The 26,391-nt window shown below is 43.8% G+C and overlaps 1 long non-coding RNA gene across 1 annotated transcript in view; it reads left to right on the top strand.

Moving 5' to 3' along the window:
• The window catches only part of LOC307195856, a 134,003-nt gene that overhangs the window by 59,943 nt on the left and 47,669 nt on the right, over positions 1-26,391 (top strand). The window contains exon 2 of the long non-coding RNA XR_013830976.1: positions 6,062-6,399. This is a non-coding gene — a long non-coding RNA (uncharacterized lncRNA). The remainder of the gene's footprint in view (positions 1-6,061; positions 6,400-26,391) is intronic.

Below are 26,391 nucleotides of genomic sequence, written 5' to 3'. Positions count from 1 at the left end.
CGCAGTCATTTAGGATTTGCTCATTCAGTATTTGTGGCAGCTTTATAGAGCATAGCTATCATGAATAATGAGTATCCACGGTACCAGGACTGTTGTAAGCCCTGGAGATGCAATAGTGAACAAAATGGACAAAAAGTCCTGCCCTCATGGAGTTTACATTCTAGAAGTGAGAAGAAAACATAAGCGAAATAAATAAGGCACTGATACAGTAATGTTAGAAGATGATAAGCACAATGGAAAAAACAAAGCAGGGAATGGGAGATGGAGAGTATCCTGGGTAGACCCAGCTTTTTGTTGTTACTGTTGTTTTTCTGGGGTTTTTTTTTTTCCAAAATGCAGTGATCAATATAGTCCTAACTAAGAATCAAATGATGCTTGAGAATGTTCATGAAAGAGGTGAGGGAGCAAGCTTAGCAACTTCACGGGGAGGGCAGAAAGAATAGCAGTGCACAGGCCTACGGTGGAGGCATTCCTGACGTGTGGTAGAAACCAGGAGGGGCCCATGCACCTGCAGTGAGTCAGTAGGAGATGAGGTCAGGTCAGAGAGGCTGGAAGCGTCAGCTCAGTAAGGCCCAGTAGCCCATTGTAATGAACGGAACTTTCACTCTCCCTGAGAGACTGTAAGCAGGCAAGGTGGAAACAGGAGAGCAATTAGAAGAATATTGCAGAAATCTAGACCTGGAGGGTGGTTACGGTCAGTTATGAGAAGTGGTCAGATTCCGGATATACAGATTCTGAAAGCAGAGCCATTAGGATTTGCTGGTGGATTAGATGTGAGGTTGTGAAAGACATGATGCAGTCAAACATGACTTCAAGGGTTTTGGCCTGAGCAGCTACAAGGATGAAGCTGCCATTAACTGAGATGGAAAAAAGCTGTAGATGGAGCAGGTTTTGGAGGGAATCTCAGGGCTTCAATTGAATTGAGATGTCTATTAAATATCCAAGTAGAGATACAGTATAGGCAACTTGGTATGCAGGACTGTAATTCAGAGAAGTCCAAACTGGTAATAATATACATTTTGAAGTCCTCAGCACACAGATGGAGTTTAGAGACATGAAACTGAACGAGACCACCAAAGAATGAGTGAAGGTAGGGAAGGGAAGAGAAGAGGTTCAGGACTGAAATCCCTGGGTCACTCAATGTTAAGAGATCAGAGAAAAGAGAAGGAATGAGCAAAGCAGATTGAGAAGTAGGGTCTCCTGGAAGCTGAGTGAAGACAGTGCTCTCACAAAGAGAGTGATCAACTGTGTTGTCATGTCCAGACGTCAGGTAGGATAAGGACTGAGAACTGACCGTTGAATTTAGCAACATAACAGTGATGTGCTGTTATGTGCTCTCTGGAGGCGTTGGGGGGAGGGGGGGAGCCCTGCTTTGTAGAGTTTGCTAATCTCCATATTGAAAATACTCATAACTGATTTCAAGCTATTAATGTGATGCCACTGAATGCAGAATATTTTTTAAATTAATTTATTTATTTTTGGCTGCATTGGGCCTTTATTGCCGCATGCAGGCTTTCTCTAGTTGGGGCGAGTGGGGGCTACTCTTCGTTGCGGTGCACGGGCTTCTCATTGCAGTGGCTTCTCTTGTTGTGGAGCACGGACTCTAGGCGCGCGGGTTTTAGTACTTGTGGCATGCGGGCTCAGTACTTGTGGCTCGTGCGCTCTAGGTGTGCGGGCTTCAGTAGTTGTGGCATGCGGGCTCAGTAGTTGTGGCACACGGGCTCTAGAGCTCAGGCTCAGTAGTTGTGGCACACGGGCTTTGTTGCTCTGCGGCATGTGGGATCTTCCCGGACCAGGGCTCGAACCCATGTCCTCTGCGTTGGTAGGTGGATTCTTAACCACTGCGCCACTGGGGAAGCCCTCGACCCACATTCTTTATTGGGAGCAGCCCAAGCACCTTGCTGGAAGCACCTGGGACCAGAGGAGGATGTCATGGTCTCTGCAGCCCAGACTCATGCTAACTTTTAAAGAGAACATATTCTGACAATGAAAAGGCAAAAGGCACATACCCTATAACCGCAAAAAGTGCAGATCGGAATTAATGCAGCTCTAAGCTAAGGAGCACCAAGAACTGCCAACAGCCTCCAGCAGCTAGGAGAGAGGTATGAAACGGATTCTTCCTCAGAGCCTCTGAAAGGAGCCAACCCTGCTGGCACCTGGATTTTGAACTTCTGGCCTCCAGAACTGTAAGAAAATAAAGTTTTGCTGACTTAAGCCACTGGGTTGTGGTAATTTGTCATGGCAGCCCTAGGAAGCTAGTATAGACTCTTCAGATAAGAGCACTTTTCACAGACACATGAGGGAAGAAGGAAAGCAAAAGAAGATTGATAAGTATGGTCCCTGAAGCTGACTGAAGATGGCATTCCCAGGAAAAGGGGGTGATGCTCTGTCCGCTGCTTCTGCCAAGTCCTGGACATCTGATCTTGGTCCGATCCTGACTGGTTCATTGTTGACTACGAAGTTTACCTCAGAGCTGCTAACTTCTGTTCGGTTTCCTCAGCTTCCTGGTTTGACTGGTTTTTGTTGATGGGAGCAACTGTTTGGGCAGGTTTGATCTATGTAGACAGAGTTCCTGGAATACGTGTCCTCAAATATCAGAGAGTATTGAGTCATCCAGTTGTATACAAGCTGAGGAGCTAAGCTTCCAAGACATGATACTGATATTTTTGGTCATGACTACTGTTGGTCAAAAGGAACTTCCTCAGTGGCTCCTAGTGGTACCTAAACTTGCCCTGTTAGTTTTGTCTCTATATGCAGGCATCAGATAAAATGCAACTGCTCTAGTAGAATTAAACCATCGCCAGCTATTGACATATCAGCTCTGAGGGAAGCACCTCTCTGGTGATGAATTGTGGAGTGAGAAAGGAGAGAAAATTCTAGAGCCTAAGGAAACTATTTGGGAATGCTGGGTCCTTGCAAAGAATTGAGGAGAGAACTAGAATGGAGTTGATGAGGAATGAGAATACATCATGCTATGTCTATTTCTTTTCGTGTTGGCCCTTCAGGGACGAAAAGGGACCATTTACTAAATTCCATAGAGCCACTTACTGAGGACCTACTAAGGACCTATGAGCTGTGTACCAAAGCTACAAGCATGAAGGGATCCATCTGTCCATCAAAGAAGAAGGCTGACTCCCAGTGCTGGAAGGGAGCATACATTGTTGTGAGTGACAGTAAAGAGAAGATAAATGAAACCGTGTCCCTCAGCTTCTGGTTGGTGATGCTCCCAAGAGTGCAGCAGAGTTTTTAACATGGAGACCTCCAAGAAGTTCTACCAGAAGGAAGCCGTGGACACCAATAACAGACTAAAGAAGATTCACAGGAATCTGGCTGCTCAGAGATCCAAACATAGGTCAGGGACTTGCCAAAGGGGGAAAGCTGTGTCACTGTTACATAGACCACGACCCACCTACATAGGCTTTTGCCATTTCCTGGGGAAGGAGGCTTCTCTCATTTAGAGAAATGACAGAAGCTTGATGGACAGAGGATTGGTGGAATCTTTTGGTTTATGTGGCAAAATGTTATAGGGTCTTTATCAGGCAGAAAATCACAGTGTCTTCCTGAAACCTCCTGGGTTTCACTGCGGGGATGCCTCCGGCCTCCCCTTGGCCTCCCCTCACATTCTGAACAAAAGTTGTGCGTAAAAGAGTTCATTTGGATGGAGAACCCATTGGAGGAAACTTTCTTTGAAGAAAAAGGCAACTGGAGACAGACCCCTTGGAGTCATATATTTTGCTCAGTTTTTCATTATTTGGGGATAAAACTGCTTTTAGGCCTAAAGGACTCGGCTAACTGGTCAATTTTTCAGGAGTGGGCACAGCTTTGAGAGAACAGCTTTTCCCCTCCCAGTCCTCTCCTTCCATCTCAGACAAAAATGTATTCAGAAAATGAAGCCAAGTGAAGCAAAGTTCAGGAGGGGGAGAAAAGTTGACATAATAGCTTCAGTGACTGCAGCTGGCCCAGGGACCAGCGCCTGATAATAACAACTTCAGGCAGAAGAACCTGAGATGAAGAGGATGTTAGTGAGTGAAGCTGAGCCAATCACACAGTGAACTTCTGCAGGAAAATAAAAGAGGGAGTGGGGAATTCATTGTAATGAACTCCTCCTGAAACACTGAGAGTTGGAGAGAATGCATAGGTTATTCAGAGGGTTAACTTCCAGTTCTGAAAGGTTTCAGAGAGCGTCTTACTCAAAGGAAGCTACAGGAACCTCTGCCGAGTGTACGGAATTGCCACTTTGAAGTCAAGAGAATTTGCTTCCAAGCCTCCTGCAAAAGGATATGTGGACACAGATGGCAGGTTTGCTTTCTGGTTTAGTAAGGAGTAAATTATGTTTGTTTGATTCTCTCACTAGTCTCTGTCCCCTGCTGGTATTTCCCTTGGCAGATAACGATTGCACTGACCAAGCCAAATGCAAGCTATAAATCCAGAGACGCTTTATATCGTATTAACTCCGGTGAGGGGTTAGAAACCCCAACACAAACGTGCCTATCACGATATTGGAGATTCATTGTTGGAAGGGCAGATCAAACCCCAGGGGGGCCTAGTGTGTGGAGCAGAGGCTGAGAACAGGAACTGGCACTGGGGGGCGGGGGGGGGGGGTCACTCCAACTTTGCTTTTGGTCCCTCTTCTCAGAGGATGGTGGGCAGACCAGAAAAATCACTGGGGTTGGGGGGGAAGCCAAACAAATAAAGATTCAGTAAGGCCGAAAATGAAGGCCTTTTTAAATAAGCTAATAGGGCTAAGAAGAGACTGCCAGATGCGGCTCACTCCAACCCCATTTTATTGGCAGTGAAGCAAGTCAAATACCAGCTGTGAAGACTAGCCCTTTCTTAGAAGTGACCCTTGTTGAGAAAACATCCTGTGTTTTGCTAAGTGGTCTGTCTCTGAAGAACACTGTAAAATAGAAACTCTAGCTGTGACTTTGGCCAAGGCAGGTGGTCTCACAGCTCATGAGGGGGCTGAGTCCTAAGCATTCAGAGTGCAGCAGAAAATGAAACAGACTAGAGGAGAAAGTGTGGAATTTAATGCATGGGTTTTTGGGGAGACGATCTCTGGGCAGAAGAGATCTCGCTCCCTAAACCTGACCTGGACTAGGCCATCACCTCTAAGCTATTTATACTAAAACTGAATTGGCCTTGGGGATAAGGTGTAAGGTAAATTGGATCCCCCATTGGTCCCTGGTTTTGAACCCAAAGTATTCTCTTGTGGACACAAAGGGGGTATGATGGAGTTGAAAGCATTCATTGAATAATTTCCCTTTGTTTTAAATCCAAGCACAGATTTTTAAAGTAGACCACATGTGCCAGAACAAACTATCTGAACCCACATTTGATGAGATAGCCAACAGGGCTTCTGGGGGCTCATCCTGGGACAGTTGAGGTGGTCTTGAGTGATACTTAGAGGAGGGACATGGAAGTTATGGATGTGGGCTGAAATGTCCCTCCATTGATAAAGTTGATAAATTGAAAAACCAAGGTAGAGAATGACTCTTACATTGGGGGATAATTTCTCATCTTTGCCCAATAAGAGAAATACAATTGGGTGGATTTCTGTTGAAAGTTTCGTATGACAATTTAATGTGAATTGCCTATTTTCAACTTCCCCATGAGCCACTGAATTATACATACAGCTATGTAAGCTGGAAATGCCAGGAGGTTGCTCATATTAGGAAGATGCTGTAGAGAAAGACCCCTTGCGGTTGGGAGTAAGGGTTAGAGGACTTGTTGGTAAAGCACAGCATTGTGTAATGCTCGTTCCTGGGCATGTTTCTGTTGCTCTCTCTGCCCTGCCCAAGCTTGAGACTCTCTCTTCTCAGTGATTCTAGGAGACACACCTCTGAGCTATCCTCCTAAACTTTTGCTTTGAAACAGGATTTAAGTCATTTTAGTTTTCGCTCATGGCATTCAGGATACAGAAAACTGAGTATATTTTTCACACTTCCTGTCCTTGTACTTGTAGGTCACAAGTCTTTCATGCCTGAGGTATTTGGTTATAATCTTTATGGTTTGGTATACCATACCTCACAATCCACTGAAGTCTGTTCTTTAAAAATTCTAGGCAAGAACATTGCAGGACTTCCCCGGTGGCGCAGTGGTTAAGAATCTGCCTGCCAATGCAGGGGCACGGGTTCAAGCCCTGGTCCGGGAAGATCCCACATGCCGCGGAGCAACTAAGCCCATGCGCCACAACAACTGAGCCTGCGCTCTAGAGCCCGCGAGCCACAACTACTGAGCCCGCATGCCACAACTACTGAAGCCCGCGTGCCTAGAGCCCGTGCTCTGCAACAAGAGAAGCCACAGCAATGAGAAGCCCGCACACCGCAACGAAGAGTAGCCCCTGCTCACCGCAACTAGAGAAAGCTCGCGCGCAGCAACGAAGACCCAACACAGCCAACAGTAAGTAAAATAAATAAATAAATTTATAAAAATTTTTAAAAAAGACCATTGCAGCCCATCTTCAGCTCTGAAGGGAAGGTGAGGTAGTTCATAAAACAATTCTGTCTTAGTTTCTCTGAGAATCTGGGTTGATACTTGGAGAGGAACATACTTGTACTGAGTCTAAGGCCTCACAGCTTAAAGTGAGATGCAGCCACCCTGGGAGTTTTGCAGCCAGAGGGAACGCAAAGCTACGGGATAAACCCGGTGCGCGTTTATATAAGGAAGCCAATGCAGATATGCTGTGAACACACAGCTTCACCTGGCGATGTCCTCGTGTTTGGCAAAGCTGCTCTTCTGAGGCTGCTCTCTTCAGGCAGCTTGAGCCGCTTCCGCCTCCCTCGACCGTGAGGTCACTGTCAGCTTGACAGGAGACAGACCCTTTAATAAGCCTAATGGCAAGCACTATCAAGAAGCAGAAATTCCGGATCTCAGCTATGGGATGGGTAATTGCAAGAGGTTTAACCAAAGCCGTGCAGCCACTGCGGAATAGCCTTTCTGCTCAGGTATTCTTGTTTTGTTTTTTTTAATAAATTTATTTATTTATTTATTTTTGGCTGCATTGGGGCTTCGTTGCTGTGCGCAGGCTTTTCTCTAGTTGCGGCGAGCGGGGGCTACTCTTCGTTGCAGTGCGCGGGCTTCTTATTGTGGTGGCTTCTCTTGTTGCAGAGCTTGGGCTCTAGGCATGCGGACTTCAGTAGTTGTGGCACTCGGGCTCAGTAGTTGTGGCTCGCAGGGTCTAGAGCTCAGGCTCAGTAGTTGTGATGCATGGGCTTAGTTGCTCCATGGGATCTTCCTGGACCAGGGATCGAACCCGTGTCCCCTGCATTGGCAGGCAGATTCTCAACCATTGCGCCACCAGGGAAGGCCCAACTCAGGTATTCGTGTTTCATAAGAAAAACCATTTTTCTCCCATGCTAAGCGCCATCCCACTGGATGCTAGGCAGACCCTACTCTTTGAACTACCATGCCCGGGTTCTAGAGTTGACTCTTACTCTTTCTGGGCCTCAGCTATAAAAAAGAAGCATTAAATGAGGGGATCGCTCGGGTCCCTCACAGCTTTAACTTCCTAGAATTCTAAGTACATCATGAAGGAATTTCAGGAAATATTTTTTCTCTGCTTATTGTTAGTTTCCTTTCTGCTTTCTCCACCTTGCCCTAGATCAGGGGCGAGGATGGCAAAGGTACTGATCTATAGAGACAGCCTCTCCTTGATTCAGCATTCCAGAAAAAAGGGTTTGTGTGACATTTGGAATTCAACCACAAAGCTCTAGACAAACTAATTGGCATCGCAATGTAAGGCAAACTTTCCCTTGTTGACTGCTACCTCCGTTTTGGAACCCCTTCCCAGCTCTCCCCTGCCTTGCTTTCAGAAGACTCCCCGCCTCACTAAGGGATTTAGTCCCTTAAATCTACTGCAAAACACAACATTCCTCCTTTCTCCTCTCAAGCCCAGGCAAAATTTCTATCCCCAGAATTTTATCTCAATCAGCAGAGGATATTATGTTCCAATGTAAAGCAATTCATTTTAAACACAGAGCTCAATGCCAATAAATCTCTAAATGGTCTACCAAGAAAGTAGATATTTCTGAGGAAGAGACTTCCTGTCTCTTCTTGCCCATCATTGTGTCATCAGTTCAAAGCCCATCAAGGCTCTCCTCACCTACCCAAATTTTGCAACTGGAAATCTATACCCTTACAGAGCCAAGCAGAAGAAAACCTTTCACTTACGGGATATGGAGGACCTCTGCTGTTATTTAACATTCATGAACGACATCCCCCAAGATCAGAGAGCAGAGCATGTCAGCATAGGTCACAGAGGAGATGAGTTTGCACGGGGTGGAGGACTGAAGGAAAAATCTAGAACCAGAGTGCCATCTGGCACGGTCCTCCCTAACAGCCTAAGTGAGGAGCCCTGGGAAGCCAGGGATGGCATGAAAACAAAGGTAGAAAAATAGAGTTTGTCTAATTCTTGGGTTTGCCTCAGGTCAGCTCTGCATGTCAAAATAACCCCCGTCCTCCAGGTTACAAACGCTTGTCCTGTCTCCACCTGGACTCCAAGATTTCAGTTGTCACTCCTGCTTCCCTCTTGGGAGCGCTATTGAAGCTGAGGAAAAGTTTTTGCTCTCTTGTTGGTTCGATTTCACACGTACTTATTACATCCCTGCTGTTTGTCCAGCTTGATCTCTGACTTAAAGGAACTCGAATGTAACTCGTGGCACAATTTAGTTACCACCAAGGAAAGATTTCAGGGGCTCTGGGAAAACACACAGCTCCCCAGCTAGCCATCACACCCGTGCCAAACTGCCTGTCAGCCCAGTATGTGCCCCTTGCTTCTTGCCTGCAGTCTTCGTCAACCTGGCTCTCAGCGTCCGTTTGGCCGAAATAATGGCAGCAGCATTAGCAGCTGGTAATGGTTGAAGCCCTCCTGACTCCAGAAATTCCCCCAGGGTGGCCCGCTATGGTTTGGATCTGCTGAGCAGCATGTGGAAATGCAAAGGCAAGCTCTCTTACCGAGCACAGTTGGCTGTCAGCAAAACACCACCCGCTGGCTGCAGAGCTGCAAACGAGGGAAGGCTTGTCTTTCCCGACATATTTAAAACTAGTCAAAAGCTTGGCTGGCCAATGGGTTAGTTACAAAGATAGATAGACAGATGATAGATAGATAGATGAAGGTTTTGTTCGATATTGCTGCTTTGTGTACGTTCCCTGGAATGTGGGCCCTGGCCCTGGGTGCAAAGGGGCCTCCCTTGCTGCTCCTGGGATACTGCTTCCTCAGCACCCTACTCCTGTCTCCTCTCCAGCACCTCACCCCTTGCCTGGGCTCAGGCCTTCACCTTCTCTTGCATGGATTTCCTGTTTCAACATCCTTGGAATGTGTCTGCTACAATCCAGACTTTTCAGAGAGCTGTAGGGGACCTATTTACAATGTAAAGCTGAGCATGTTTGTCCCCTGCCTCCTGTTTCCTAGAAGAAAACATCTGAGAAGGCTTACAAAGCCTTGCCTGCCTCTTCAGTGTCACCCCTACCTGCCCTCTGGCTTACGGTTGAGCAAGACATCCATCACCCGCCCCAAGCTATTTCTCTGTCTGTGTTCCTGCTGTCACCTGTGCTACACCACCTCACCTTGGCCTCTACTTGGCCAACTCCTACCAATCCATGAAGACTCAGCCCAGGAGACTGTTCCTTGACCTAGCGCCCTTTCTGCTCCCTAAATACCCTGCATACTTCATCACAACACCCCCTTGAGGTATCATACCTGTTCAATGGGTCTCTCCTCACTTCTAGACCATGAGGTACTTGAGAGCAGGGAATGGATCTTAGTCATCACATCCCCAACATCTAGGACAGTGCTTCCCAACTGGGAGTGGCTTTTTTCCCCAGGGGATATTTGGCAATGTCCATGTCTGTAGACATGTGTCAATGTCTGTAGACATTTTTGGTTTACATGACTGGAGGGCATCCTACTAACTCCCAGTGAATAGAGGCATGATAAACGTCCTCCAATGCACGGGGTAGCCCTCCCACAACAAAACGTTACCAGACCCCAAAATGTCAATAGAAACCCAGGCCTAAGACAAAGAGTACATAATTAATGTTTAATGGGGAAAAAAAAAGTGAATATATGTCACTGAATCAAACTCTGCTCTCAGATAAGGTCCATGTGATAGTTACTAGGTCCTGAGATGGAATTCAAGTTAATGTAATCCTTCTTTCAGGACAATTTAGTTTAAGCCTGATCTCTCATTGTGGATTCAAAATTTGGCTCCAGTAACGGTATTTCAGGTATCAGCTGAACAGATAGGAATGATATCTTGAGACAGTTCTCTACTGAGACCAAGACTTCCTAACCTGGAATAGAACCATTAAATGCTGGAAATAAACGGGGCTGTAGAAACCACACAGCTCAACCCACTGATTTTGCAGATGGAGAACACAAGCCCTGCCTGATTATGTGCTCGCCCAAGGCCAGCTGGCTAGGAAGACAGTCTGGGGGCGAGTGGAAGTACCACCTGTGTTGTGACTTCACCAAAAATGAGCAGAGGACTTTGGGGTCCATATCTGAGTCCCTAATAGAGACTGGGGCCAGGGTTAGGGTGAAGGAGTTAGAATTGCCTCCTTGGAGAGACAAGGAGAAGAGAGAAATGTAGCTATCTGGGAAAGATGCTTTTTCACATATCTTGGCTTCCTGAACTTTGAGACCTTTCCTCAAATCTAATGACCACTGACCTTGATGCCTACCTGGTGCTAAAATCTCTACCTTGATATTTCAGGTCACACACAGTCCAAACCATTTCACCTTCTAGTGTCTCTCACTGGAAGCACTATTGATATTTGGCCAGGACAATTCTTTTTGTAAGACAGGCTGTTTGGCATCCATGGCCTTCATTCACTAAACATCTGCTGCAGCTTCAACCATGATCGTTAGAAGATAAACCTAGATACTTCCAAATGCCCCCAGGAAGGTGGTACTGCTTCCCCTCCCCACCTCTTTGGTCGAGAACCACCAAAGACCAGATGGCAGAGGTGCATTTTTGTTGAGCAAAGCGCATCTTGGTCAGCATGAGAAAGCAATAAGAACGATGGACAAGAGTGGCCTTAATGATCACCTTCCTCAAAATCACCTGCGGGGTCTGTTATAGGCCCACCCTCTGGGGATAGAATGCAAGAATATATATTTTTAATAGTCTCACTGGGTGATTTCTATGTATGCTAAAAGTTTGAGAACCATGTCTTAGTAGTTCTTGATCGTGGCTCAAAGGAGAATCAATACTTTATAACGCTACTGCTCATATCCAACTCTAGAGACCCTGAATTAATTTGAGTGCAGTGGGATCCTGGCATTGGATGTTTTAAAAGCTGCCTAGATGATTCTGATATTCAGCCAGGGTTAAGAAACACTACCATTAAGGAGTCTTGCCAGGTACGAGGTGATCACAAATTCATTTCCTGATTCTCTCTTCTGAGTTACATTAAAGCAGTGGTTTTCAACCTTGGCTGCATCCCCCTGGGGAACTTTATAAAATCCTGATGCCTAGGTCATACCCTATACCATTGAAAGCAGAATCTTTGGGGACAGGATTCAGGCATCAGTATTTCTAAGGCTCCCCAGGTGACTCCAATGTGCAGCCAGCTTTAAGAATCAGTGATTCAGAATATTTGCCTGTCTTCTCCCATAATTCTCTGCTCTTGACTTTTATTTCTCCTCTAACCTCCTCGTTCAGAAGAGCTTGTGGGGTGGGGTTTAGGGTGAGACTAATTAAGGGATAAAGGGCAAGATTCAACCTGTTCCTCTTTGCCACTTAATTCCTGGCCATACTTAACCAGCACTCTGGGAGTAGTTAAAGGGCAATGGAGAAACCTCTATATATATTTCCAAGAGGAAGATTCTTGGACCAGCATCAAGCTCTTTTTTTTTTTTTTGAATCTTGACCTTCCCTGAGGTTTCTAAATATTATTCCAGGTTAGGCATTTCAACTTTTATTCTTTTCCGACATTTAATTTATGTGGCATGTGGGGTCAAAGAAGCAATGGAAAGTTGGCAGCCATTCTCTTCTAATTAGCAGACATATCAGTGGTTGAAATTATTTACCAGTAACAGGCCAGCACAGCTCCAGGAATGTTAATGACTGTCATTGGTCCTCGAGTCCGATTTCATAACTGATAAGGGTTGTTAATATGTCGTCACTGCAGTTAAAGGCTTATAAAAGACATTTGTCCTATTCAGTGTCATTGGGTAATGACCCCCAAATTTGCCTTTGGGTGGGTTAGAAGGTCAGATGTGCCCCCCTTTTTAAAGAAATGTTAAATCTAACCTCAGCTGCTGCAGGCAGAAGGGAAAGATGAAATTCCAGACAGAGCTGCTGCTGCTTTGACGTGTTTCACAGTCGTGTCAAAGCGGGGGCTGCCTGTAACCTCACTTCCAACAGCTCCAGCCCAATCTTGCTGGAAGGGAAGGTTGTTCTTTCTGTGCCAGGCTAGGTCCCAGGCGTTCAGAGTAAAACTGTGGACGTCTGGAGTGCTCTGACTCCAAGTGTTAAATTCCTTCAGTATATGCATGTGCGTGCGTGCGTGCGCGTGCGTGCACACACACACACACACACACACACACACACACACACACTTGTCTAAGACACATCATTTGCATTGGGCTGGTGGACCCCAGTGTGAGTTGGGAGTCATTAGTCCACAGTACCCTCCCGTCTTGATCAGTAGTCCTTCCCTGCTGTGTGCCCTCCCTTGGGTCCAGCTCTGATCATCAGATAGTTTACTAAATTTGAACCGCAAATCCTTCTTCCTACGAAGGATCCCTTCTTCTTTTAAACTTATGTTAGCAAATAGATACGGGGTTAGAGAGGAAACAGCACAGCCTGACGATGTATGACGACAGCATCTAAACCCCAAATCAAAAATTCCTCCAAGAGGTAGATAATTGCCTTAAAACTGCAGACCCCAAAGGGACCACTCACGTAATTCTTCCCAGAATTCCAGACATTATTCACCCAAAATGGCCTCTGAGAACTTAGAATGACAACTTCAAAAATTTTAACATCTAGTTCCCACCAGCTACTATTTACTGAGTGTTGTGCTAAGCTCTTTTACCTCTGAGATATTATTCAGTCCTCACACAACCCAAAGAGGGAGGCACAATATCATTGTTCCCACTTAGAGGAGGAAGTATGCCCAGGTTTACACAGTCAGGAAGTGTGAGGATATGAGTCAAGGTGTGTCTGGGTCCAGAACTACTTGCCATTAGCTGCTGTGCTTTATGCATTGGCGCTGCTGCTACACTGGCTGACCTTGCTGTGACACTGGAACCTGGTCTTACTATTTTTCTGTGCTTTCATTAATTCTATCCTCATATCTGTTGACCTTATCACTCTTATAGCCTTGGTTCAGCTCTCTCTGAGATAAGAGAGGTCTTTGCCAACCAATCTCATGGTTCTCTAACCAGGTTCCTAACATGGTGTCTTTGTGCTCTAGTCTTTTTATGGTGCCCTGGTATTCTGTATATGTAGAAGCTAAGCTTCCAGATCTCTTACAGGTGCCCCCTTTGCTCCCCCTCTCCGCTTCTCTGAACTTGTTTCTCCAACCACAAACTTACAACAAATTCTCTAGAGGTTCGGTCAGAAGAATTTTTTTTTTTTGGTACCAAGAACATTAAAAAATGATAGGTCTGCCACACACCTGGATTCTCTCCCACCTCAAGGTGAGTTTACTTGTCTGTCCACACTGTTCTTAGAATGGCCATCTAAATGTTTTCATTACCAGTTGAAGTGGACAATTGTTTTGTGCCTTTCTGTCACCCTGATTGTGCTTTAGCGGACCATTCTTACTCCACTTTTAGTCCATACTCAATCAATCTGTGACTCCAGGGGTGGACATGTTACCCAGACTTTGCCACTCAGAACATTCCCTCTCCTGGGCCAAAGGACTGGCTCAGAGATGTAGACAGGAACCAAACAGAGCCAATCAGAATTAATTCTAGACTCGTCTTTAAAGAACTGGATAAGATTCCAACTCTTTACTTCTGGACTTGTAGCCACAAGGATGTAATTGTGAAGTTGCTGACGGCCACTGGTCCATCAGGAAGGGAGAGTCTATGTGAAAAGAGAGTCCACAGAGGATAAAGCAGAACAAAGAGTTGGAAAGAGACTGGGCCCTTATGATATTGTCTGAAACTGTGGATCCAGGCATAACTGAAACATACCCATGGACTTTTCAGTTACATGAGAAAATACATTATAGTTGAGTTGAATTTCTGTCACTTGAATGAAAAGGTTCACAACCAGTACAGCAGTCTTCCCATGGATCATTGGTTGGTTCCTCGTGCAAAAGATAGCCCAGATGCTCTTCTGGGACAGATCAACACAAAAACACTTCTTCACTAGAAATCACCCCTACACCCAGAAGCCTGTGAGAAACAGTTTTGTAAATAGTAAAATGAGCACCATTAAGAGGTAATATTCATATACCTCAGTGTGAATTGACTTTCTCAATATGAGAGTTAACGGCGGGAGGATAGAAAATATGTAAGGCTCTGGGTACAGGGTCCTGAGGTATACTAGAATGATTAAGGGAAGAGGCCGGAATAGGTGAAGATAGAGGAATTGATATGTATTGAAAATGAACATCTTGGCCAACAGGCACATGAAAAGATGCTGAACATCACTAATCATCAGGGAAATGCAAATCAAAATCACAGTGAGATACCACCTCACACCTGTCAGAAGGGCTATGATCAAAAAGGACACAACTAACAAATGTTGGCAAGGATGTGGAGAAAAGGGAACCCTCGTACACTGTTGATGGGAATGTAAATTGGTGCAGCCACTCTGGAAAACAGTATGGAAGTTTCTCAAAAAACTAAAATTAGAACTACCGTATAACCCAGCAATTCTACTTCTGGGTATATATCAAAAAAACCAAAAACACTAATTCAAAAAGATACATGCACCCCAATGTTCCTAGCAGCATTATTTACAATTGCCAAGACATGGAAGCAACCTAAGTGTCCATCTACAGATGAATGGATAAAGAAGATGGAATACTGCTCATCCGTAAAAAAGAATGAAATTTTGCCATCTGCAGCAACATGGATGGACCTGGAGGGCATTATGCTAAGTGAAATAAGTCAGACAGAGAAAGACAAATATACTGTATGATACCACTTATACGTGGAATCTAAAAATTACAACAGACTACTGAATATAACAAAAAAGAGGCAGACTCACAGATATAGAGAACAAACTAGTGGTTACGGGGCAGGGAGGCGCCGTATAAGGACAGGGGAGTGGAAGGTACAAACTATGGGGGGTAAGATAGGCTCAAGGATGGGAAATATAGCCAACATTTTGTAATAACTGTAAATGGAAAGTAACCTTTCAAAATTGGACATAAAATAAATTTTAAAATTAAGAAAAAATTTTAATTAATAAAATGAACAGCTTAATTTTGCCTGAGGCCATGTTTCCATTAATTGGCCTTTCCACCCAAATCAAGAGCAGAACTGAAAAACCTAATAAAAACAAAACCCAGGGAGAAAAGAAAAATTTTCACAATAGCCCAAGTGAAAGTAATGACATGAGCTAATCCAATTTGTATAAACAAAGAAATTACTCCAGCAATGGGACTGACTCATTTTGTGTCAGAACTAAATACCAGGAAGTAGAGGGTAGATAGGGAACCTGGCCTAAATATACAGAGGTGGGGGAGATGGAGACTAATTACTCCATTGGAGGAGAGAGAGAAAAGAAACAAAAAGTTTTTCCATGGCAACTGACCATAAAGTGTTCAAAAAGAAACATTCAAATAGCACTTCAACCCACAATGTATGTTCCAAGAGGCTCACTGGGGAAAATATTGTAGATTTTAAAAATTCACTGGCAAGTAGTCAATTAAATTTTATTTTCTAGTTCTGATTGATGGACCTGACTTTTTAGGGCTAGGCATACAAACTGGCTGTCAGATATAAAATTCAGTGGAAAGAGGGAACATTTAAATTTTCCTTTAAGATAATGATTTACAACATTTTCCATGTCATTGTGCACCCTGACAATAACAACAATTTTATGGTACTAAGGTAAAAAGATTAGGTCATTTGAGGCAGAGGTTACTGACCTGTGTCACCCCAGGTCCACTCAAGTTCCCAAAGACTGAGGAAGACCTCTCTTTCGCACAAGTGAGCTGGGTCCACCAGTTAGGAAACTCAGTCAAAGACTGGGCCAAGCCTAGACTGAGCCCACATGGGGAGGAGGACAAGGCACTGGAATGAAGGCCAAAGACCAATACTTTGGTTCTAGCTCTGCCACGTGTAGGACTTGGACACTGCCCTTAACCTCAGTGTGCCTCAGTTGGCTTACGTATAAAACCAAGTTAAAGATGCCCTTACGTTCTCTACCTTACAGAGTCACTATGAGGATCAAGAGTACCATGTTCATGAACATAATTTGCAACCATAGAGTACTATAGAAACATACGGCATGATAATGACAGTGGGTATGATGGTGTTTTCTCCCCAACCCTGCCCCATCTAGACCACTCTCACTTTCAGGAGTTACCCTGCTATGGGCAGCAGTTGACACTGAGGAGAACAATGCAGCTGCTGTACGAGAGTGACTGGGGCCTAGAGTGTGGGAGGCTATTCTGCAGCTGGGCTTTTGAGTTGGGCCAAAGAGCTCATGGGGTTTTGGCTTCCTGAGCACCTCTGTTGAAACTCCCTGGGGAATTTTGCTTTATGAAATTCCCAGCAACTTGGGATCCCACTGGGTTGGTGATTAGGAGGCTGGAGGGCTCCCTGTTGGATGAAAAATATGTGTTTGAAGTCTGCTGGGAAGAGCTGTAGGAGTTGAGAGTTCTTCCCTGACGGCCACTGTGCATTGACAGCAGCTGCCCCTACCACTGTTGATTGCCAATTACTTTTGTCTCCAGAGCCAAAGAAAATATGTTTGAAGTGAACCCTTTGAATTAGACCTATTTTTCACTAGGATCCACAGCTGGTGAAATATTAACGAACAGGTGGGTTGCACAGTACCCCAGATTGCATTAGAATTGATTTTTATAGGCTAAACTGTTAACGCTAGAGGTGCTGACTTATATCCTGCTAAGGTTAGCAGACCCAGAAGCCATTAAAATCAACACAGAGCACATTCAGACTTATCAAACACAACGTCTATTTTACCGAGAATGGAGTAAGTAGTAGGTAAAGAGATTGAGATTCCACATAATCTGTCTCAGAAACAGGAAGAACTAATTTTGTAATGGATGGCTAGCAATGCCTACTCTGGAAGGCTCTAAATATTTTTTGTCTGGGAAGGGAATTCTATGATATTAACTGGAATAAGACGGGATGGAGGAGGTAGACTAGTTCTTCTGGAAGTCATGTCCATGAACAGAACAAATCCTGGATTCCCTCAAATTTCAGTCTCTGCAGGGAGTTACATTTAAAGTAATGTAACTACTATCTAGCAGCTGAATAGTTTCAACTTTTACTTGTGCCTCTTGAAGATCATGATTCAGAAGCCTTTCCCCCAGTTCACAGTACTCTCCCACCCTTCACCTGCTTCACCTGCCCTCCCTTACCAAACCCTAAAACTCTTCTCCAGCCCCGAACAACTCAATAAAATGCATGGACCTTGCTTAGATCCTGATATGAGCAAACCAAGTGTAATGCAACACATTAAAAACAATAAGGGAAATTTGATTTCAGACTGTGGGCTAGACGATACCAATAAACTCCTGTTGGTTTTGATAGGTGTGATAATAGTATGGTGGTATGTAAGAAACCACCGATATTTTTGCAACACACATATAAATACATAGGGGTGAAATGACGTGATTTGGGGATTTGCTTTAACATACTTCAGCCAAAAGAAAGGGAGAAGAAAGATAAAGGTATAGATGAAGGAAAAGTGAGGAAATACTGATAATTCTAGAATATGAGTGATTGATATTTGAAGTTCATTATTCTGTTTTCTCTACTTTCATGTATGCTTGAAATTTCTCCTAAGAAAATTATTTTTAAAAAAGAGAAAGAGGAAAGCAAATACAAATATACTCAGAACATCATAAGCAAAGGTAAAAATAAATCAGAGAAATGAATTTCAAAACAATAATAAAGGAAGTATTGGGACTTTCCTGGTGGCACAGTGGTTAAGAATCCACCTGCCAATGCAGGGGACACAGATTCGATCCCTTGTCCGGGAAGATCCCACATGTCACGGAGCAACTAAGCCCATGCGTCACAGCTACTGAGCCTGCACTCTAGAGCCCACGAGCCACAACTACTGAGCCCACATACCACAATTACTGAAGCCCACGTGCCTAGAGCCCGTGCTCCGAAACAAGAAAAGCCACTGCAATGAGAAGCCCGTGCACCACAACAAAGATTAGCCCCTTCTTGCCGCAACTAGAGAAAGCCCACGCACAGCAACGAAGACCCAATGCAGCCAAAAATAAATAAATAAATTTTTTTTTTTTTTAAGTATTTTGTAGACTGATAAGTCCATCAAGCAAACCTGACATGTCTGAGTGCCATTCGTGGAACCGTGGGTCAACAGAGCAGTGTGGTATATTTCAATGCAAAAAATTAAAATTATAAAAGCAGGATCATACACACAAACATGTTAAGCTTTTATAATTCTTTTAAGCCTGAATGGCCTAGCCTCATTCATAAAATATTTCCTACATTTATATTCCTCTTAAAACTGAAAATATCTTCTTGATTTCTTTGTTTAAATTTTTTTAACAGATTTTTTTAAAACACTCTTGAATTGAGCAAAAAATAATATGAAGTGAGGTAGGGCTCTGGGGGGAAGGGAATTTGTGTTAAAACTTTTCAAAATGAAATTTAACCTCATATTTTTAAAGCATTGCTTTCTGGCAGGATTCATACTTTTCCTCCCACACCCTCCCATCTGTGGTCAGTGTCTGGAAGAAAGTACTGCTACTCATAATTTTAAGGATTTTATTGTAAATTTAAGGGTTTTAAAGAAACTAGCGTGGATTCTGAAAGAAGCAGTCACTGGAAAAACAAATATTTTCTGAGAGTCCTAAAAGAGTTTAAAGAGAACTGACATTTATATCCATTGTTGCTAAAAGCACAAGTTTCATGTGAAAAACATTCAAGAAATAGGAATTGACCTACCCCATCCTGCATGGAATCTTGCATTCCTAATCACTAAAGCAGAGAGCTTAGAAGCAGGGGATGAAATGGGGTGAACAGAACTTTGCTTAAGCTAGAACAATCGGATCATTTCCCTTTCTCATAGTCTCAATTATTTTCCCAGCCTTGGCTCTTATTTGAGCCAGACCTTTTTCATCAAACATTTATCTAGCCAACTGATGTGGTGGAGAATTTGTTCAAATTGGTTATTTTGCATCTTGTTGGCAGAAGGGGGAAATGAATGCTTGAATGTTCGAGTTTTCACCCTGACATGTAGAGACTTGAGGTCGGGGGAATGGAGGTTCCTCCAGCTGGAGAGGTTAAGATGAACACACAGGCAACTACAGGACCAGGAAGAAAGTGAACCATCCTGTAGAAAGGTGTGATTATATGCTGAGACTTTAAAAGGAGAGAAAAAGACATTCAAACAAAAGAAAGAAACTAATTTGTGTTAAACCTTGAAGGATAAGGAAGGAATAAAATAGAAGATATAGCACAAGCAAATACACACAGGCTGTAGTACAGAGATGGTGTGGGGAAGGGCAAGAAGGTCCATTTGACTGGAACACAGGGAAAATAGAAGGAACTAAGGTCAGAAGATGGAACAAATACTTTATGGAAAATTCTGGAATGTCAGGATGGGAATGTTAGGTATTAGGTAGATAATGAATGTGGGCACTGAGAGTTTTTTAAAAATGAGCAGCGCTGCCTTGTTGAGGGTAAATCTAACAGTGGTGAGTAAAATGAATTGGAGTACTGAGAGAACAGATAGTGATAATCACTACTGTTACTGAGTACTTTGCTGGTACCACTTTATATACATATATACTCCAATTGAGTACTCATAGCAAGAGGTATTATTATCCTTTTTTTTTTTTTTTTTTTGTGGTACGTGGGCCTCTCACTGTTGTGGCCTCTCCCGTTGCAGAGCACAGGCTCCAGACGCGCAGACTCAGCAGCCATGGCTCACGGGCCCAGCCGCTCGGCGGCATGTGGGATCTTCCCGGACTGGGGCACGAACCCGTGTCCCCTGCATCGGCAGGCGGATCAACCACTGCGCCACCAGGGAAGCCCTGTCCCATTTTATAGATGCAGAAATTGAGGCTTAGAGTGTTTAAGCAACTTGCCTGAGCCATGTAGTTACTAAGCAGTAGAGGCAGTATTCTTACCTACTCTTAATCACTATGTGTGACTATTTCTTACGGAGGCTAGAATGGATGGGAGGTAAGGAGGACTTGAATTAAGAAGGTGGTGATAGTAACCAAAAGGAGGGATCAAACTCTTGAGAAGCAGGATTGGCAAGACTTAGTAAACAATAGCCTTCAGAAGCACTTGATATTGAGTCTGGGTGAAGGGAAGGGCAATACCATCACTGACCTAAATAAAGAAACCAGAAGAAAAACCTGCCATGGGATAAAAGATGACTAATTTGCTTTTAGCTATGTTGAATTTGAGATGCCATTAGTAAATGCCAGTGAAAATGCCTATGGGGCAGTTGAAAACATAGTTTGGTAGCTAAAGGGAGAAGATGGAGCTAGAAAGAGAAATTGAGACGCCATGAGGAAGCAGTGGAGAGGTCAACAGGTAAAGGAGGGTGGTGGAAGGAAATCATCCCAGGGTTTTGCTCTTGGTTTTGTTTTTTTCTACTCTCTCAGCTGAGAATAGAGATGCCTTTTGAATTTTGTCAGCCATTCCCTCCCAAACTATCTACCCATCCACCACCACCCCCATTCAGGAATGAAATGGAGAAATGTAGGACAAAATATGGAATAATTCGTTGGCCTTCCATTTTGGGGGAAGAATAGAGGCAGCTTAGTAGAAGTGTGAGGATTCTAAATAAGAGTATAAGGGGCAATCCATTCTCTCTTTAATTTGTTTTCCAGCAGGATAAGACAAGGGCATCCATCTTCAGACCTGAAGTCCTGGTCGGTGTCCCAGGGAGCCACTGTGCATTGCTGCACAGGGCAGGCTCGGAGGGGCTAACACAGGTCAGGCAGCACATGTGCCTTGTTTTGGGAGGCAAGATGAGGCTTAAAGCTGGTAGGATATGCCCTGCATCCCCTGAGATTCTCCATCTAAAGACTCAGTTCTTTCCTAAAGCATCCTAAACATAGAAAGTGTAGTGGAAGGGCAAGAGTCCACTGTTGAATTCCCCAGAAGGCCCAACAAATGAATGACTTGGTGTCAGTGGGGTGAAAGTGAAACAGTAAACATAGGAGTTTGTGCAGTCCCACATGAGTGAAGGGAGTCACCTCATCACTCTCCTGCTGATGGACAGCTTCTCATCTCCTAGTTTACCATCTTCCTCACAACTTGCCTCAGCAATTTTTGGGTCAAATTGCATGTTCAGAAGGATATTGCATGTTTCTGCTGGGGGTAAGTAGGGGTCACAGTGACATGACTCACCTGCTACGAACTTGGAACTATGGGAAATAAGATCGCCTGATGAGACTAAATCTTTCAACTCAATGCTGATGAATCAGAGAAGAAATATGGGAAACCACTTTAAAGAGCAAATGTGTCCTTCGAACAGTAAGACTTGACTGGACCTTGATTGGTGAGATTAATATATCTAAAGAAAAAACATGCATCCATGAGAAGGGGAGCTCTGCTCAGTTATCAACAAGAGAACTGCATTCAATAAATATTTGCTGAGTACCTACTATGTGGCAGCAATCAGCTCACATTCTAGTTGGGGAGACAGAAAATAAATGCATGTATAATCAAATGTCAGGCAGTGCTACAGTGTCCTACAGAGAGGGTCCTCAGAGCAAACAACAGAGTCTAGTGTTCAGCTGCAGCAGCAGAGATGTGCTCCTTCAAGTTCTGTGCTGGATTTAGGAAGTATGCTTGGACCTACAGGCCCAGACCTGTGTCTCCAACATTTACTAGTGACATTTTAACCTGCTAATAGCCCTTCTTTTGATTTCCTCCTATGCAACTTTCATGAAAACATACATAGAGAAAAGAGTACATATCAAAAGTATACAGCTCAATGAATTTTCCAAACTGTGCATACCTGTGTAACCAGCACGCTGAATCCCTCCTCATGTCCCTGTTCAGCCTCTCTGCTGTTACTGAACCAAACTTGGCTCTGCTCCCCCAGCTCCACCAGCACGTAGTAAAGCCAGTCTACTGACATGCAACTGTTGTGAAGGAAAGTGCAGCATTTATTGCAGGGCGCCAAGCAAGGAGTACAGGTGGCTAATGCTTAAAAGACCCGAACTTCCCGGTGGCTTTCAGGGGAAGGTTTTTGAAGACAGGGTGAGGGAGAGGATTGCAGGATGCGTGATCAGCTCGTGGACATTCTTCTGATTGGTTGGTGGTGAGGTAATCCGAAGTCAGCATCATCAACTTTCTGGTTCTACTAATTGGTCTAGGGTCTACGTGCTTGTGGTCAACAAGCAGTTGACTTCTTCCCATGGTGGGGGTTTCAGTATCTGCAAAACAGCTCAAGGATATGGCTCAGAATATTATCTATAGCCCCTGAGGAGGAACTAAAGGTTCTTGACTTTTGTTTAATGCTTAAACTATTATTTTTGTCTTGCTTTAGTGTTTTCCTTTGTTTCTGCATTCTCACTTTTCTAATTAAATTTGCTCTTTGGAACCCAGGGAAGGTCTAGGAGGCTAAAGAGTTTCTACAAACAAGAGACACACAGAGGACATGGGGGGAGTCTCTCCCAAGAAGGTCTCATAGGGTCCTGTTCAGTTACACCACAACAAAAGATTAACCACTGTCATGACACTAACACCATAGATTTATTTTGCCTGTTTTTGGACTTTATATAAATGAAAATATATGGTACATACTCAGTACATAATCTCTAGCTTCTTTTTCTCAATATTATGTCTGTGAGATACAGTCATACTGTTCTGTGTATTGATGGTCTGTTCTTTTTTCATTGTATATTTCATTGTACGACTATATCACTATTCATTTATCCATTCTATTTAAATGGACATCAGGGTAATTTCCACTACTCTTTTTTTTTTTTTTTTTTTTTTGCGGTACACGGGCCTCTCACTGTTGTGGCCTCTCCCATTGCGGAGCACAGGCTCCGGACGCACAGACTCAGCAGCCATGGCTCATGGGCCTAGCTGCTCCGCGGTATGTGGGATCTTCCCAGACCGGGGCATGAACCCATGTCCCCTGCATCGGCAGGTGGACTCTCAACCACTGAGCCACCAGGGAAGCCCTCCACTACTCTTTTAATAAGTTATTTTTCTGCTTAAATTTGTTAGCTAGTTTCCAATGAGTGCTGCCTAATACCCTTTTGTTTTAATTCTAAATTTTTATCGAGTGAGAAAGTAACCAGAGAGTTGTGTTCTTTTGTAGAAATTCTTCCTTTTTAACAATGCTTTGGAAGATACGGACATTTTCTTCATCAGCTATTTGGCAAGGAACATCAACTCACTCTGTTTCAACAGTGAGCCCACATGATCAAAAACAACATTCTGTGCAGATAAAGCTCTGAATTCCTGGCTTAAATACAGTACTTTCTGGAATAACAGCTATAACTTGGGGTCTCTTGGGTTGCTACACAAGTTGGTTAGGTTTTCTCTGCAGGAGCCAACGAAATGACCGCTTCTGGGTATGTGTCTCAACAGTTAGGGTAGTTTACATCTTGATTGCACAAGAACAGAGGTTTTGAGGCTGTGGTTTTTCCCACATTTCCCATTGCCCTGGTTATCGCTCTCAGGAACTCAAGAACATCGTTACTCGGCAAACAGCATCCAGTGAAAAAGAAAATGACAGACTAAATTAAAAGACAGTCATATCAGTTATTCAATTCATCAATTACTAGGATCTGTCCATTTTGCAAGCGTATGTGAACACCCCTCTTGTGGGAGTCTACCCTGTCTGAGCAGGGCTCTAGAAGAGAAGGATGGGCCACTCCATCTTTTCATCCTTTTCCTCTTTGGCCAGACTATATAGACTGCTGATGCAATTATTCGCTGCCTAACTTTTGAGCTATAAGTTGGACCAGCCAACTGTTATTTCCCTTCATTATTCAAGGAGACACTTGTAATAACATTGGCAAGTATCTACTGAGCTCTTGGTACATGTGCCAGGTACTATGCCAAGGACTCTGTGTGTGTGCCTACTTCATTAAAGGCCAATCTCTCCACTTCTGCTCAGGATTCCATATCCTCATCCTTCCCAAGAACTTTCCTCCTGCAATTAACCTCTCTCCCCTTCACGATTCATTTCTCTCTCCCTCCTGAATCATTTCCACGAGCAGTCAGACGTGTTCTAGTGCTTCCTTTAAAAAATAAAAATCCCTTGATCTCATATCGCCCTCCAGGTACAACCCCATTTCTTAGCTCTTTTATAGCACAACTTCCTGAAAAGTTGTCTGTAGTCAGTGCCCACTTCCTCATCTCCTAGTCTTAGCTCAGCAGACTCCAGCCAGGCCTTCCTCCTCTCTATGCTAGTGAATCTGCTCGTTTCAAGGTCATGAACAACCTCCTTTGCCAATCCAAAGGTCCCTTCATTGTCTTCATCTTACTCAACTTCCCAGTAGAACTTGACACAGTTGACCACTCCTTCCTTCTTAAAATCCTCTTCTCTCCCAGCCTCCAGGATGCTGTGTTCTTCCCTTTTCCTCCTGCCTAACTGGCTGCATTGCCTCAGGGCTTTTTTTTGCTGGTTTCCCCTTCTCTGTCTGGTTTCTAAATGTTGCAATGACTGGAGGCTCTGTCTTAGATCTTCTTATACTATGATCCATCTATACCCTATACCTAATCTCATGTTTTAAATACCATCTACATACTGATGACTCTCGGATTTTAAATTTCTAGTCTTGATATTGCTGACCTCTCCCCTGAACTCAAGTCCCTACAGGCCACTGTACCACCTGCTCTGTATCACCACATGGACATCTAAGAGGCATCTCAAATTTAGTACAGACAAACAAAGCTCTTGGTTTCCCAGTCCCCCACTTTGCCTCCCCCATCTCAATAAACTGCCCCAATATTCACCCTATCGTTGAAGGCAAGCTTTTAGAAGTCATCTTTAAGTCCTGTGTCCCTGTCTTTAACAAATGAATCATTGTCGAGTCCTGTTGGCAACAGCTGCATGTCAGTAGTTAATTAGAAGAGTCTTTTATTCTTTTTAACTTGACGAATTAAAAGAAAGCTTGGAAAATTGGAGGGAAAACACCCATATTTTCTCATAACCTCCTTAATTACCATTTATAGCTGTACCTTGTCTTATGGAGTAGAAGCATCCTAATTTACTTTACAAGCTGCCTGATGTTGCATCTTCAGATTCTTTTCACATTTGACTTCTATAAACAAGTGTGCAATGAATATCTGCACGCACATATAGGTATTCTATTTTTATTTTTAAAATAGAAAAGCTGACATTTTTTGTTCAATAAAAGATCACTGAGTGGTTGCCTTAGTTGTGCAATAATGGGGAACATACCCATTATTCCGGTGTTCAGGTATCATAGAACTCTTTTAAAACAGTTACTCTCTGAGAGCTGTCAGAGCACAAAGCTGATCACTGAAGATGTAACATGGCGGATGCTTGGACTCAGCGTTCAGCTGAGGCTAGAAACTCCTCTGGACCCAGCCGCCCTGTTGCAGTGTCTTGTTCTGGGAAAGATGACTGAACTTGGCAACGAAGGCCTCCAATCTGGAACCTTGGGAGCCAAACTGTGGAGACTATTAATAAGCTCAGCCCTGAGACATGAGATTATCGTGCTTCAAAGAACCCCTGTGGTCTGTGCTGGAGCTAACAGGGACTCCAGTACAACACTGGACATGGATGCCCTAGTCTGTCTCCAATATTGAAGTAGATGGTAGTGACAGAACCAACAGTGACTGACGCTGGAGGAGCTGCTGTGGACCAGTCCAATTTTCTTCTTCTCTGTTCCTCTTGGGACTGAATAAGCACCCAGTATTCTTGACCAATAAAGATGAGGGGTAGGAGGACCCTCAAAAAATCAACACTTAACTTCCTGCTAATAGAGCATCAGAAGTTCACGCAACAACTAGGAACTCCACAGTGTGGAGCAGACTTGCAGGTTACATATGGGACCCTTTCCTTAGGCTATATTCCCAGAAAAGGAATTACTAATTAAAGGGCATGAACATTTTTTATGACTCTTGGCCAAAAGTACAATTTTTTTCTAAAGGATGCACTAATTTCTACCATCTATTTTCCCACACCCTCTCCAGTGATGAATAATAAACTTGATTTTTTTTTTTTTTTTGGTCACAACCAAGAATTCTTGGGAAGAATGATCACTGTGAGAAGTGGTGGCCCACCCTCAGTGCCA

This window comes from Stenella coeruleoalba, assembly GCF_951394435.1.
Source record: "Stenella coeruleoalba genome assembly, chromosome: 13".
Taxonomy (NCBI): domain Eukaryota; kingdom Metazoa; phylum Chordata; class Mammalia; order Artiodactyla; family Delphinidae; genus Stenella; species Stenella coeruleoalba.
Note: the sequence above shows the minus strand (reverse complement) of the source record. Positions and strands in the feature narration are given on the sequence as shown.